At 32.5% G+C, this 12984-nt stretch overlaps 1 long non-coding RNA gene across 1 annotated transcript; it reads left to right on the forward strand.

Annotated features, from left to right (window-relative positions):
• The first annotated feature begins 8753 nt into the window (after positions 1–8753).
• Positions 8754–11342, forward strand: LOC114292539 (uncharacterized). The gene is made up of 2 exons (XR_003639743.2): positions 8754–9123; positions 10173–11342. It is a non-coding gene; the product is annotated as an uncharacterized LOC114292539 (long non-coding RNA).
• Positions 11343–12984: the final 1642 nt, after the last annotated feature.

A 12984-nucleotide genomic window follows, 5' to 3' on the forward strand; every position in this document is an offset into this window, starting at 1 on the left:
TATTTATTTATTTTACCAAATTAATTTTTATTATGTGTTTGGATGATGATCATGTAATGGGTGGTTATTTTTATTTTTATTAAATTAGTTTTTATTTTTTCAAAAGTCAAATATGATGACAACTTTAATATTATTATTACACCAATCCATTCAATCAAAAAATTCAAAACTAAAAACATTTCATATATTAAATACATCAATTTCACATTAAAAGTCTAACAATCATCCGTTACATGACCATTATCTAAACACATAATAAAAATTAATTTGCTAAAATAAATAAATAAATGTGTAAAAGATATATCAATTTTACATAATTTTATCTTTGGTGGGTAAAAATAATTTTTAAAAATTCAAAAATATTTTTTTGACATTTATTTATAGTGATCCAGGTTTTACCCCGACCTTTGTTATGTTCTGGACTCGGGTTCCGTGGTTGTATGTTATTGTCTACGTCTTGTTTCCTCTCTTTAATTCTTTGAATTTGAGTTTTGGGACTTGTTGGGCGAGATTGGAATAGGTTGGTTGTCTATTGGTACAAATGGTTGTTGCCAAATTTGTTGCCCAGATTTTGGCCTTTTCGCTTGAGCGAGACTTCTTGCGCTTGAGCGAGAAATAAGGGTCTTCAGGTTTTCTCCCAGACACAACTTTTCTGGGAAGGTGAAAGTGCGTCACTCGAGCCAGGCTTCTTGCGCTCGAGCGAGCCTTGTGAAATTGTTTCTTCGCTCGAGCGAGCTTTCTTGCGCTCGAGCGTGCGTTTGCGTTGGTGGCAGACCAGAAGCTTGGCATTGTGTGCGCGCTTGAGCGAGCCTTGTGAAGTTGTTTCTTCGCTCGAGCGAGCCTTTTTGTGCTCGAGCGTGCTTCTGCGTTGGTGTCAGACCTGAAGCTTGGCATTGTGTGCTCGAGTGACGCTTCTTGCGCTCGAGCGAGGTCACTTGTTGTGTCTGGTCACTCGAGCGACAACTCCTTCGCTCGAGTGAGCCTCACATATATCAGTTCGCAGCAGTGTGATTTTATATCACTTTTTGGTCCCATCCTCACTCAAAACCCTAGATCGGCTACCCCTCTCTCTAAAACTCTTTATCTCTCTTCAAATACTCCTTGATTTGAAGTCCTTCTACCCTACTTCCTTTGTAAAAAAGATAGAGTGTCGCGTGGGTTTCCTTTGATCTGAAAAAGTTCAAGTTTGGAGCATCTTCAAGTTTCTCCTTCTTTCTCTTTGAGCTTCTCTATTTGAGGTAGGGATAATTTATTCTTTAATATGAGTTTTGACCTAGACATTTGTCATTTTTGCATAAATAGTGGAGTTAGGAAGCTTGGGTGAAGTTAGGGTCGAGTTTTGATTTGTGAAAGAGGGGTTTTCCATTTTGAACTCCATATGTGTTTGTGAGGTCTTGAAAAATGGGGTTATTTGTGTATAATGGGTGAAATTTGGTCTTGGTTACAATATTTGGAAATGAGGAAGATTGCCCTAATTTGAATTAAATAATGGCAAGAAATAGAAGTGTTGGATTGATGAATGCATTGGATTGTGAACCATTGAGTTGAAATCTCATTTTGGTTGTTTGATAACTATGAACTTGGTAAATAGATTTACTCAAAATGGATGATTGGAAATGAATTGAGTTATGGTTATGTGTATTGAATGGTCACGGAAATAATATGTGTCGGTTAAGAAATATCCCACATTTATATGATGCTTATGCCTTATTTATTTCTCATATACTGTGTAGCATATCTCTACTGGGCTTTGGCTCACCCTACTTGGGACACCATTTTCGGGTACAGATGACATGTCATCTCCAAGGATATAGCTTGGGAGGCTTAGGGTTTGAAGGCTCCATTTTGTATATTTTGTCTGCTGTTTAATGTAAAGTTTCAAGCCGAGGGCTTTATATGTAAAAGAGTTAGAACTCTTCTTTTGTTGTAACCAAGTGATAACTTGGAAAGCTGTAAGCCCGTAGGGCATTATTTTGTTGTTATCAGTTATGAACATTTATGAACATGTAATGTACGTAATACATTTTGTAAAAAAGACTCTGATGAATGAAAATATAATATTTCTATTATGCTTATAGACTTTATGAATGGTTGATTTGTATAATAATTTTGAGGGAGTTACATATTTTTGTCAAATTAGTTTATATTTTATCAAATTAACGATTCTGCCCCTTGAAATTAAGCAATGGTATCTTCAATTGTCTTTATTTTGAACAAGATTTAAAATTTAGGGTTAAATGTGTCACAATTGAAAAGTCAGGGATTAAAGTGAAATGAGCTCCAAACTATAAGAATTGTTAGTGTAATTCGCCCTAAAATAAATTATACTTTTAATCTCTACAATTTATTTCTATTATTTTAATTTGAATAATTTAATTCTTATATATTAAATTCAGTTGCAATTTGTTTCTTCCTTCTGAATTATCCGTCTCTTCTACATGTACATTTCAAGAGGCTGACAATGGTTATAAAATTATTAATTTTAAAATTCAATTTAAACGGTAGTGTCATATTGAAACTAAACTTATAGCATAGAGACTAAATTATTTAAATTAAAATAATAAGATTAAAGTAAAATTTGAGTTAATATATAAGGATTAAAAGTATAATATTCTCTAATATATATATAGGTCTTGTTTGGGAAGAATTATTTCGGTTAAAATAGCTAATAAAGACAAATAGACTAAAATAGTTAATAAACAAAAATGTCATATATAATCCATAATCATTTCACTTTTTTTCTCACAACCATCAAATCAATTATAAAAAAAAACTATCTATTTTTTCAAATATAATTTTTTTAGTTAAATAAAAATAATTAAAAAATTAAAAAATAATTAAAATAGCAACTTTTCAAACTAGGTTATAATATTCGCAAGAAGTGTAATGGGTATTCAAGTAAGCTAGTGGATGATGATTTTTTAAGAGCCAATTGGAGAAGTCGGCAGAACTGGGGCTTCGTTTGGTAATTTCACTTTTTAGCTTAAAAGTTAAAAAATCACCAAAAAAATAAAAAAAAAGCCAACAACCTATATAAAAAAGTTAAAGATTTCATTTTCTCTCTACTTTTTAGACATTTTTTCATAAAAAACCAAAAAGTCATCCGAAGTATACTAATTTTTTTTTACATCATGTTTTAATAATAATAATAAAAAATTATTAAAAAAATCTCTTCCCAAACGAGGCCTTAGAGCATCTCCAATGGATTGCTAAAATAGTTGCCAAAGCCATAATATAGCAGTTTGGGCAAAAATGGCTTCTCCAATGGCATGCTATAGCAGCTGTCAAATCATGTGCCAAATTTAGCAACTACTTTGGCAGCTGTCAAATCTGTCAAGTCACCCAAAAATAATTAAAAAATTAAAAAATAACTAAAATAGTCAACTTTTCAAACTAGGCTATAAAATCTATAACAAGTATAATGGGTATTCAAGTAAGCTAGTGGATGATGTTTTTTTAAGAGCCAATTGGAAAAGTCGGCAGAACTGGGTTTAGTGGTTTGACTTTGGTGTTTCTTCTTTCATAATTTGCTCCCTTTCTGGTACAACGAAAGGTGCTTAATACTAGCCAATTGGTTTAGGTTTAAAAAATGCTTTTAATCATAAATACAATTTTAGGATTAGCGTTTCACAGAAGATATATATGATATTAGATTTGTATCTCTAAGAGCATCTATAATAGTTTATTAATTTTTTTAAATTTAAATTTGATAATTTTTTTTTTATTTTTTCTTGTTCCAATAGTTTCATCAGATTAGTATAAAATTGAGAATACCAAAAATATTTCACCAAATTGAGGACACTTAGGAGCTTTTATTAAATTACTATTCATAAATGTTGGATTTTCACCACTTGATATCCCCCAGATGACCACCTCTAAGCAAAAATTTGTAAAAAAAATACATTGGCCAGTTGACTGGCCGGACATTCGCCCGGTTGATCGGTGTTTTGATGAAAGCTTAAACTCCACCGTTGGAACACTTGATATCAAATTGAGTTTTTACTTAAATTTTTACTCAAATTTGATAAAAAAAAAAAAAAATGAACCGTTGGAGATGTCCTAACAAGCAGGGCCGACCCTAGTGTCACGGACCGATAAATTCTAAAGCTGTCCCTCACTAGAAAGCCCTAGGAGGTTGTAGAGAATGCTGGAAGGTTTTAGAACTCCCTAGAGTTTTGTAGAGAATTGTACTTAACTTTAATAGCATGTACATAATATTTGTATATTCTAGAATAGGTTCTTTGAGAAGATGAGGAAAGGATTTAGAATCCTCTCCATCCTTGTAGATCTAGAATAGTCTACTAAGATGCAGTAGGAGGAAGTGTCTAGAACACTCTCTACCCTTATAGTTGTAGAATATTCTTTGTAAGTCTATAAAAGAGGAAGGGCCTCATTTGCCCAAACCACCCAAGTGAACCAAGAGTTGTAAAGCATTCAAACAATACAAGCAAAGCATTCTCCAAGAGCTCTCTCTAAGTTTCTCTAAGTCTCTCTTGTGTGTGCAAATTTCTCCTAGCTCTCTTTCAAAGAAGGCTTACTTAGGTGCAAGCAAGGCGTGCATAAGCATCTAAGGCCGCACAGTTGGCTTGGAAATACCAAGGCCGTGACACTAGGCATAGGCCCACCAAGCCATGGCTTAGGGTCCCTCAAAATACTCCTAAAAAAGAGGCCTTTCCTATTATATTTTAGTGTAATATATTATGTATGTTTTAAGTCCAAAAAAAATTAAAGAAGGCCCAAATTAACTTAAAATAAATTGACTCATTAAAAAATTAAAAGGCTCATTTAAAATTAAAAGGGCCCATTATCTCTTCCTATGTAACTCCTAACCCTAACTATTAATTCAATTTCCCAAAAATTTGAGAGAAGAGGCACAACAGAGCACTAACGAATTTCTCAACAATTCAGAGCAGCACAACACAGGTAGGTCTTTTTTTCTATTCAATTAATTAAATATTTGTCTTGTCTTTGCTCAATTGCTTTTATTATATTGATATTTATATAAATCTGTATCATCAAGAAGAATTAATCTTTTGCTCAATTGCTATTAAAAATTCACTTCATATGTGACTTCTGATGATGGGTTTTATAAATTTTTAAATATGATTATTCTCAAACATGCATATGTCATTTATTACCTAAATACACATAAAAAGTTAAAAACAAAAAAAAAAAGAAAAAAGAAAAAAAGAGTGAAGTTGATATTGTGATAAACAACATTTTTCTTGTCAATAACAGTAAGTACTACTTTCTTTTGAGATTATCATCGTGCCCTATCAAATTCAATGTGGACAGTTTTAGTTCAAAATGATTCAAGTCTTCATAATTGTATGTTTTGTTCTGCTTTTACCTCATCTTATTAAAAAATAATTGATCATAAAAACGTACTTGATATTTTATTAAGAATGAATAAAATTGAAATAAAATATAATATTAAAGAGATTTGAATTTTTTTGTTTTTTAAACAAGTTATCAAAGTAGGATTTAGTTGTCTACAAGAACTCAATGATAATCTTGAAAGAAAAAGGAGTACCTTTTCCTTAGTAATTTTGTACTACTGTTTAATGATGTTTTGTTGCAAATGATTCAATTATATTTGTGGTATTTAGATTTTGTTTGGAAATTTTATTCTTATTGTAACCTGAATTTTGTTAAACAATGAGGCAATTATTTTATCTTCATAAGTTCTATAATATTTTTTTTCATATCTTATATAAATAGGGAAAGTAATGTGCACTACTACTTTTACCCGTGATTTAATTTTTGTATGTATAAAAATATATTGAGGGCTCCATGTCTATAATTCCTCATTCACTTAACGAGCCAAAATACTCAACCATCCATAAAAAAGGGGTAAAATCTCTTATACTGTGTTTAGTTAGGAGATTTGGAAAGGAATTTGGAAATGGAAAGGGAAAGTGAAAAGGTAAGTGAAATATAAATAAAATTTATTTGTATTTCACATAGTTTCATATACTTTTTTCCTTTCTTTTTTAAATCTCTTCCCAAATCCCTCAACCAAATACAGTGTTAGTGGTAGTTGGACTCTTGCTTCAAGCTGTTGCCTTTTATCTAACATATTTTTATCATGTACTTAAAAGAAAAAAAATAAAACAAACTCTTTTTTTTTTATTTTCTCTCTCTCTCTCTCTCTCTCTCTCTCTCTCTCTCTCTCTCTCTTGAAAAACAAGACTGCATATTTTTGAAATTTAATAAATTTGTAATAGTAGAATCTCGTGTACTGAGTTGTCTCTCCCTTGAAGAATTATATTTAAGTATTTAACATTTACCAATTGTAATAAATTGAAATCAAATTCTCATATGGTTATCTAAAATTTTTAGGTCACCAAACATAGCAAATTAAGACAAGGGGGCCTCATTAGTAGATTTCAGTACTTACCCACTCCACATGGATTGGAGTGTAATAATAAGCCTAACCTACCTTCACAATTAGGGAAAGAGAGAAGTGTTTGTAGGACATGTTAGATTGGGTTAGCACTAGAATAGGTACCCCATACGTATCACATCCCTCATTTATTTCCAAAATGAATGTTCATTTGCTCACCTTCATACTCTCCTAATGCTCCAAGTTTGTAATCATACATGATTCAACTCTCTTTCTCCATTGTTTCAATTTTTGGATTAAGGTCTCCTCGTGGCATAATTAGAATGTAAATCTCCATTTCAATATGTGAAATTATTATATATTATTAAAATTTAAAAAATCTTTCACTATTTTTGAATAATAAACGGACAGGTTAATATGTGAAATTGTTTTCAAAGAAAGAGACAAGTTTCTCTCTCATATCGTATATATATAAGGCATATATGTATTCATAGGTGTTAATATGCATATCTTTTCTTATAATCAGAGGCAAGAAAACACTACGAAGCCTCCTTGACATAAACTTTATAGTACATTCTGAATAATTTGAATTTCATTTATGTTTTATATTACGTATCATGTTGTATTCAATTTTTTTTTATTTTTATTTTTTTTAAATTTTGAATTTATTTGTTTGTTTATGTGTTTTTACTGTGAAGAACTCATGATAAGTATATATGCATTTGCAGATGGGTAAAGCTAAACAAAACATAGAACTCATCGGCAACTAGGGGGTTTTGAAAGGATTTATATAATTTTAGTCATTTTGAAAGACAAATTAGACAGTCTATCACCAAATCCCCCGCCCCTCCCTCCCCCCCCCCCCCCCCCCAAAAAAAACCATGCAACATTAAACCAGAATTATAATTATAAAAAAATCACAGATCAAACAGTTAATTACGGTTTACTTATTTTAAAAATCAAGATTAAATCGTATGTTAAGAAAATTAAACTATGTAATTAGGTTCAAGTCACACCGATTTCCGACTTTTTAAATTTTTTACTCAATCATACTTTTATGTGTAGTCATTTATTACTTTACATCAATATATATAGAATTTCCATATATATAAAAGAAAAAAGTTGCACACTATAATTTTTCCATCATAAGTTCAAATTATAAAAATAACATTGCCGCATAAGAAAATAAGATTGAATATATTTGACCATAAAAAAAATAGTGAGCACTGAAACATTTTTCTTTATTTCATATGAGTAATGAATCACGATCTCTGAGTGCTGTAATTTCCACAAACAGTAAAACTCCATATTGAATTCTTTGCTACGTTTAGAATGGACTAATAAATTATATTAAAAGCCTTGAAATGAATTCAAAAAATGTTCTAATGAAAAAGAAACAAACCATGTAACATACACCACAATTTATTTTCTCCTTATTAGACACACTTCAATAAGGAATCAAATTGGAGATTATTACTAGGGAGAGAGAGAGGGTCCCTGTATGCCTCATGTAAGTTATCCATAGAACCTTTAGCCCTCGTCAAACTCTTCCCCATTGTTCAGCTTTGATAGTCCCATGCCATGGAAGCTGTCATACATCACACACAACATTTAGGCTCCATTTGTATTTATGAATTTGAAATGCATGAATTTAATATTAATCATTCAAGGAGAGAAAGTAAGAAGAATAGCTCATATTTAGATATGATAGTTTATCTATGTATTTCAATATTATATTAAGAAATTTATCATGATGGATTTGAAATCCCTATGAAAAAAATAATTATTTGGAATCATTCTAAATATTCTCTTTTTAGGTACAAAAATGTTACAAAAAATACATCTTTTTCAGTTTTTCTATCCACCAATAATAGCTAATTCTTCAATATTTTTATAAAATTAATTTAAAATGCATCCAATCAAACAGACTCTCTTAGTGAATTTCTTAAAATATTTTAGACAATAGCATTAGACGATATCATTCTAAGATATATTTTTTTTGGATCAGTTACAGTACTTTGATTTTTTTAGGTCATATTTGATTTGAGAATAACGGATTTTAACTCAGTTGATTCATATTTTGCGAATAACTAAAACATTTTCGTCGGGATAACTTACCCTCCCTTATCCAATATTAAATGGTTTATCACACTTCTTTTTTCAAGATGTTCACAGTATTTCACATAAACAAAACACAATCTAATAGAAAATGATCTGGGGCTTCTAACTTATCAATTAGTTAACGTTACTTATGCCTATGGTTAGTCCTCTAATAGGCTAGTTACCAACCTTAAAATATGGTTAATATAGTTAAAATTAAGCAATGTTATGCAACGTACCTGTTGCAGAGATAGTCCAGTTCTTGTCAAATCCACAATATCACTATACTTTTTTTTTTGTTACAGGATATCGCTATACTTCATGACCCCTAAATAGCCACGTCCCGTCCCATTTGTTGACAACCCGGCCCTGGCCATTGAACTATTAAAAAATTGAATGGCCCAACAATTTGACAGCAGGAACCCAACACAGCAGTAGTTTGAAGGGCCAACAGTTAAGGCCCCTTTTTTTCTAACAATTAAGGGCCAACAGTTAAGGCCCAACAGCAGCTTGAAAGGCCCCTTTTTTGTAATTCCTAACCCTACCTTCTCTTCATCCAAGCCAACACTTTTTTCTAATTCCTAACCCTACCTTCTCTTCATCCAAGCCAACAAAGCAACGAAGCAGCAGGCACACAACCAGAGCAGAGCACAGGGACGAAGCAGCAGCAAGCACAGGTAATATTTTTTTTTTTCTATTCAATTAATTAAATATTTGTATTGCCTTTTACTCAATTAATTGCTATTATAATATTAGTATTTACATAATCAAGAAGAATTTGTTGAAGTTGAATAGTTTATATCACATAATTTAAAAGTTTTGTATTGTGTTTTGTTCGCATCACATAATTAAATCTTTTGTTCTTTACCTTTAAAAAAAAATTCATTCAATGAAAAAAAAAATGTAAAGGGCCCCGGATATTTAGCAGTTGATTATCGGCTTTCGACCCCGGAAATCTCAGGGCGGGCCTGCTTCAATTGGAAGTAAACTGTGCGGAGACCAAACAAGTGGCCAATCCAAATTCCAGGCCACGAGATAATCGATGCGGTGCTCTGTTAAATTCATTGCTCTTATTTGATTTGAGAACTTTGCTTTTCAATTTAATCTCTTTTTTTTTTCTTTTTTTTTTTAAATTATTGATTGCATTGCTTTTAATTTTGATTTGTGCCAAAAATCTAATTTCAATGCCTATTTTTTTAATCTAATTTTTTTGTTGATTAAATTTTGTCATGCTTTTGTTTTGCTTGAATAAAATATTTTCTTCAGTTGTAATCTATCTCAGTTGAATTTCTCTGCAATTTAGATTAATTTTATAATCATGGTTGTTCTATATATGAAAGGAAAAAATAGAAAAACTAATTCAATTTAAATAAAATTAAGTAATTTCATATTGCCCCACAGTTATTTTTTAAAATTCTTTTTTTTTTTTTTTTTGTATTTTCATATAAAAGACCCCTATTTTAATGTTTGCCTTGGGCCCTGAAAAACTCAGGGCCGGCCCTGGTCACAACCCTACTAACAGGGGCCTAACCAATGAGAATGATGTAAGTGCATTACGTGGTATTGGCTTGAACCAAACATATTTTTCCTCATCCTTATATTGGAGATCTTTTAAAATATGAATTGCAACTTTTATTTGCTCATTTGTTTGTTCAAATTTTTGTTTTTTTAAATATTTTTTATACGAGAATTCATGATATGATTATCAATACATGATTTCTATTAGATTTGTAGATGGGTCGAGCTAAACAAAGAATGGAACTCATAAGAAACGAAAAGGCTCGCTATGCAACCTATCAAAAGAGAAAGAAGGGCTTAAAGAAGAAGACTTGTGAACTAGAAACTCTATGTGATGTCCAAGTCTGCCTGATCATCTATGGGCCTAAGTTAGATGATAATTCCACAGAGGTAGAAATCTGGCCCCAAAATCCCAATGATATTCAACGCTTGATTGACACCTATAGAAACCAATCTATTGAAGATCGTCATAGGAGGACGCTTGATTTATCGAACTTTTTTTAGAACCGAAACCAAGAGATTGAAGACGCGATAGTCAAACTACGTAAGAAGAATGACAAGGCTTTGTATTCTATGTGGGATGATCGTTACAATGACTTGCCGGAGGGGCAGTTGAGAGCCTCTGAAGGTATGTTGGAGGGTAAGCTTGCAGATGTGAAGGCCAGGGTTGAATTCATGAAGGGAACTCGAGCATTGGCAAGTCTTAATGATATGGAACAAACAACTCAACAAAACCATTCAAATTATTTCATGCAAGGTCCAATGATGATGCCAATGAACAACATTAATGACACTCATTACACTCAACTTGGCGGTATGTCTAGCAGCAACTTGCAGTGCATTGATCCACTAGAGAACTCGATATATTATGATCCAATAATGTTGTTGCCCTCCACAGAGTCTGTTTTAACAGGAGTCTCGTGCACTGAGTCATCCTTTTCAATGTCTAGGATGATGGAGAACGAGGTTGGTAAAAATCATCATCCTTCACCCTCTATGGCTTACTATGGCGGTTCAAGCATGCAGACAATGTCACCATTTATGCAGTACCTGAAGATGGCAAGTGGTCCTTCTCAAGTTCATGCATGGCAGATGGAGGAGTACTATAAAGCCAATGAGTTTCAAATGAAGAACGAGAAGTGAATTCAATTCAGGTTTAAGTTATGGATTCTAATGGTACATTTGGTAGTAGAAACTGATTAATTAGTGTGGAAAGGGAAGTACCCAATTTTACTTTATTTTATTTTATTTTTAAATTTAATGTTTTAATAGCTTAGGTCTCCTTAAGTTTAATTAATGACTATTTATATGCACTCATTAACCTTTTAAGTAGGGTTCTAAATTCTAATTGGTGAAGTAGCATTTATATATAATTAAACTAAATTGCATACACATATTTTTGCTGGCACTATGGATGTGAATTAAAAGACTGTTGACAGTCAAATTCAAGTCGATTTCCTTCACTTCATTAATACCATGTCATATGTATTGATCAAATGTCTCGGTCAGGTAGTAATTTTTTTTATTGGTGAAATAATAATTTTTTATTCATGTAAAAAAATTTCAATTGTTGGATTGAGTCAATGTTTTAATTTGACCAATTGATAGGGCTACAATGAGCTGAAGTGAGCAAAGTTTTAAGTTGCTCATACTATTTTTTTAGTTTTGCAAATAAGGAATTTTTTGAGACACGGTTACGGGACTACTCTATAGAATAAATTTTAAATATATTCATACACTACCAACTATGCATATATATAAATAAGTCTAGACACATCATCAAGAAGGATTGTCTAAATGATTTGAATCTGCCATGCTTCACAAGGACCCTTGAAAAATCATGCATGAGGAAAATTATTAGGTAGTTTTGGAGTATCATGTGATGTCATCTATGTGGTGCTTGAGGTAAATGAAAAATTGTAACTTTCACAAAATTTTTGGATGAATAGGCAGTTTTGATTGCAAATGAAGGATACATATGGGGGTGGGCGGCAAACTTGGTTGTGATGCCTCTCGGGTGAGGTAACTAACCTGCAAAGCCAAGCCCATGGAGGAGGGAGCTTTTGACCACCTCATATGAGTTGTCCCCCTTTGTCGGTCCTTACTTTCTTCTTTCTTTTTCTATTTCTTTTCCTTAATTTTCATTGCATATTTGTATGGTAATTATTTAATATTTCTCCAACAAATCTAATTGATATTTTAAATTAATCGGTTTTTGGTTGTATTTCTGCTTTAGTTAAACCAATTCTGTTGATGATTTATTGGAAGTGATGATTTCTTGGTAGGGACTTTCATCTCTCCCATGACTAACTAGACTAGATGTTGAGCCATGAGACAAGTTACACCTATTGGTATGGCATCGACTGAGACAAAAGGGTAGCCTAGTGGTTGGGAGCTGCCTTAGGCACGGGGATTGGTTTCCCTTTCTCTGTTTATTTGAACTCATTAGTTGTTTGTTTTTTTAATTTGTGTGTGTGGTTGATTAGTTAATTATAATACAAGTTGGCAATGTACATACTTTTCCAGCCATAGAAGCAAGTGAGTTGTCCAAGTTTTTTGAAACTCTACTTATTACCTTTCAAGTGACTACTGCTTCACTGCACTTTTGACCCCACGTTTTAACAGAGGCCATATAGCGATCCCGGGTTTACCCTTGTTGAACAGTGATCCGGACATGTGTCCGTGGATGTTGGTAGTTGTTGTTTATCTTGTTTACATCCTTTTTACTTTGTATTTGAGTTATAGGATGTGTTGGACAGGTTTGTTTCAGGTTGGTTGTGTTTGGGAACCTGGTGTTGCTGCCCAGATTTCTGGACCTTCGCTCAAGCCAGGAGTTTGTCGATCGAGCGAGAGTTGAGTTTGTGTCTGGTGGGTCGAGCCAGAGAGGCTTCGCTCGAGCGAGCGCTTGCACCTGGTTCTGGACCTGAGAGTTGTGTTTCTTGGCTCGAGCGAGCTTTGCTTGGCTCGAGCGGTCTGGTTTGTTCTTCGCTCGAGCGAGAGGTTTGTCACTCGAGCGTGCT

Source organism: Camellia sinensis, chromosome 4 (assembly GCF_055761805.1).
Source record: "Camellia sinensis isolate YWXY chromosome 4, ASM5576180v1, whole genome shotgun sequence".
Lineage (NCBI taxonomy): Eukaryota > Viridiplantae > Streptophyta > Magnoliopsida > Ericales > Theaceae > Camellia > Camellia sinensis.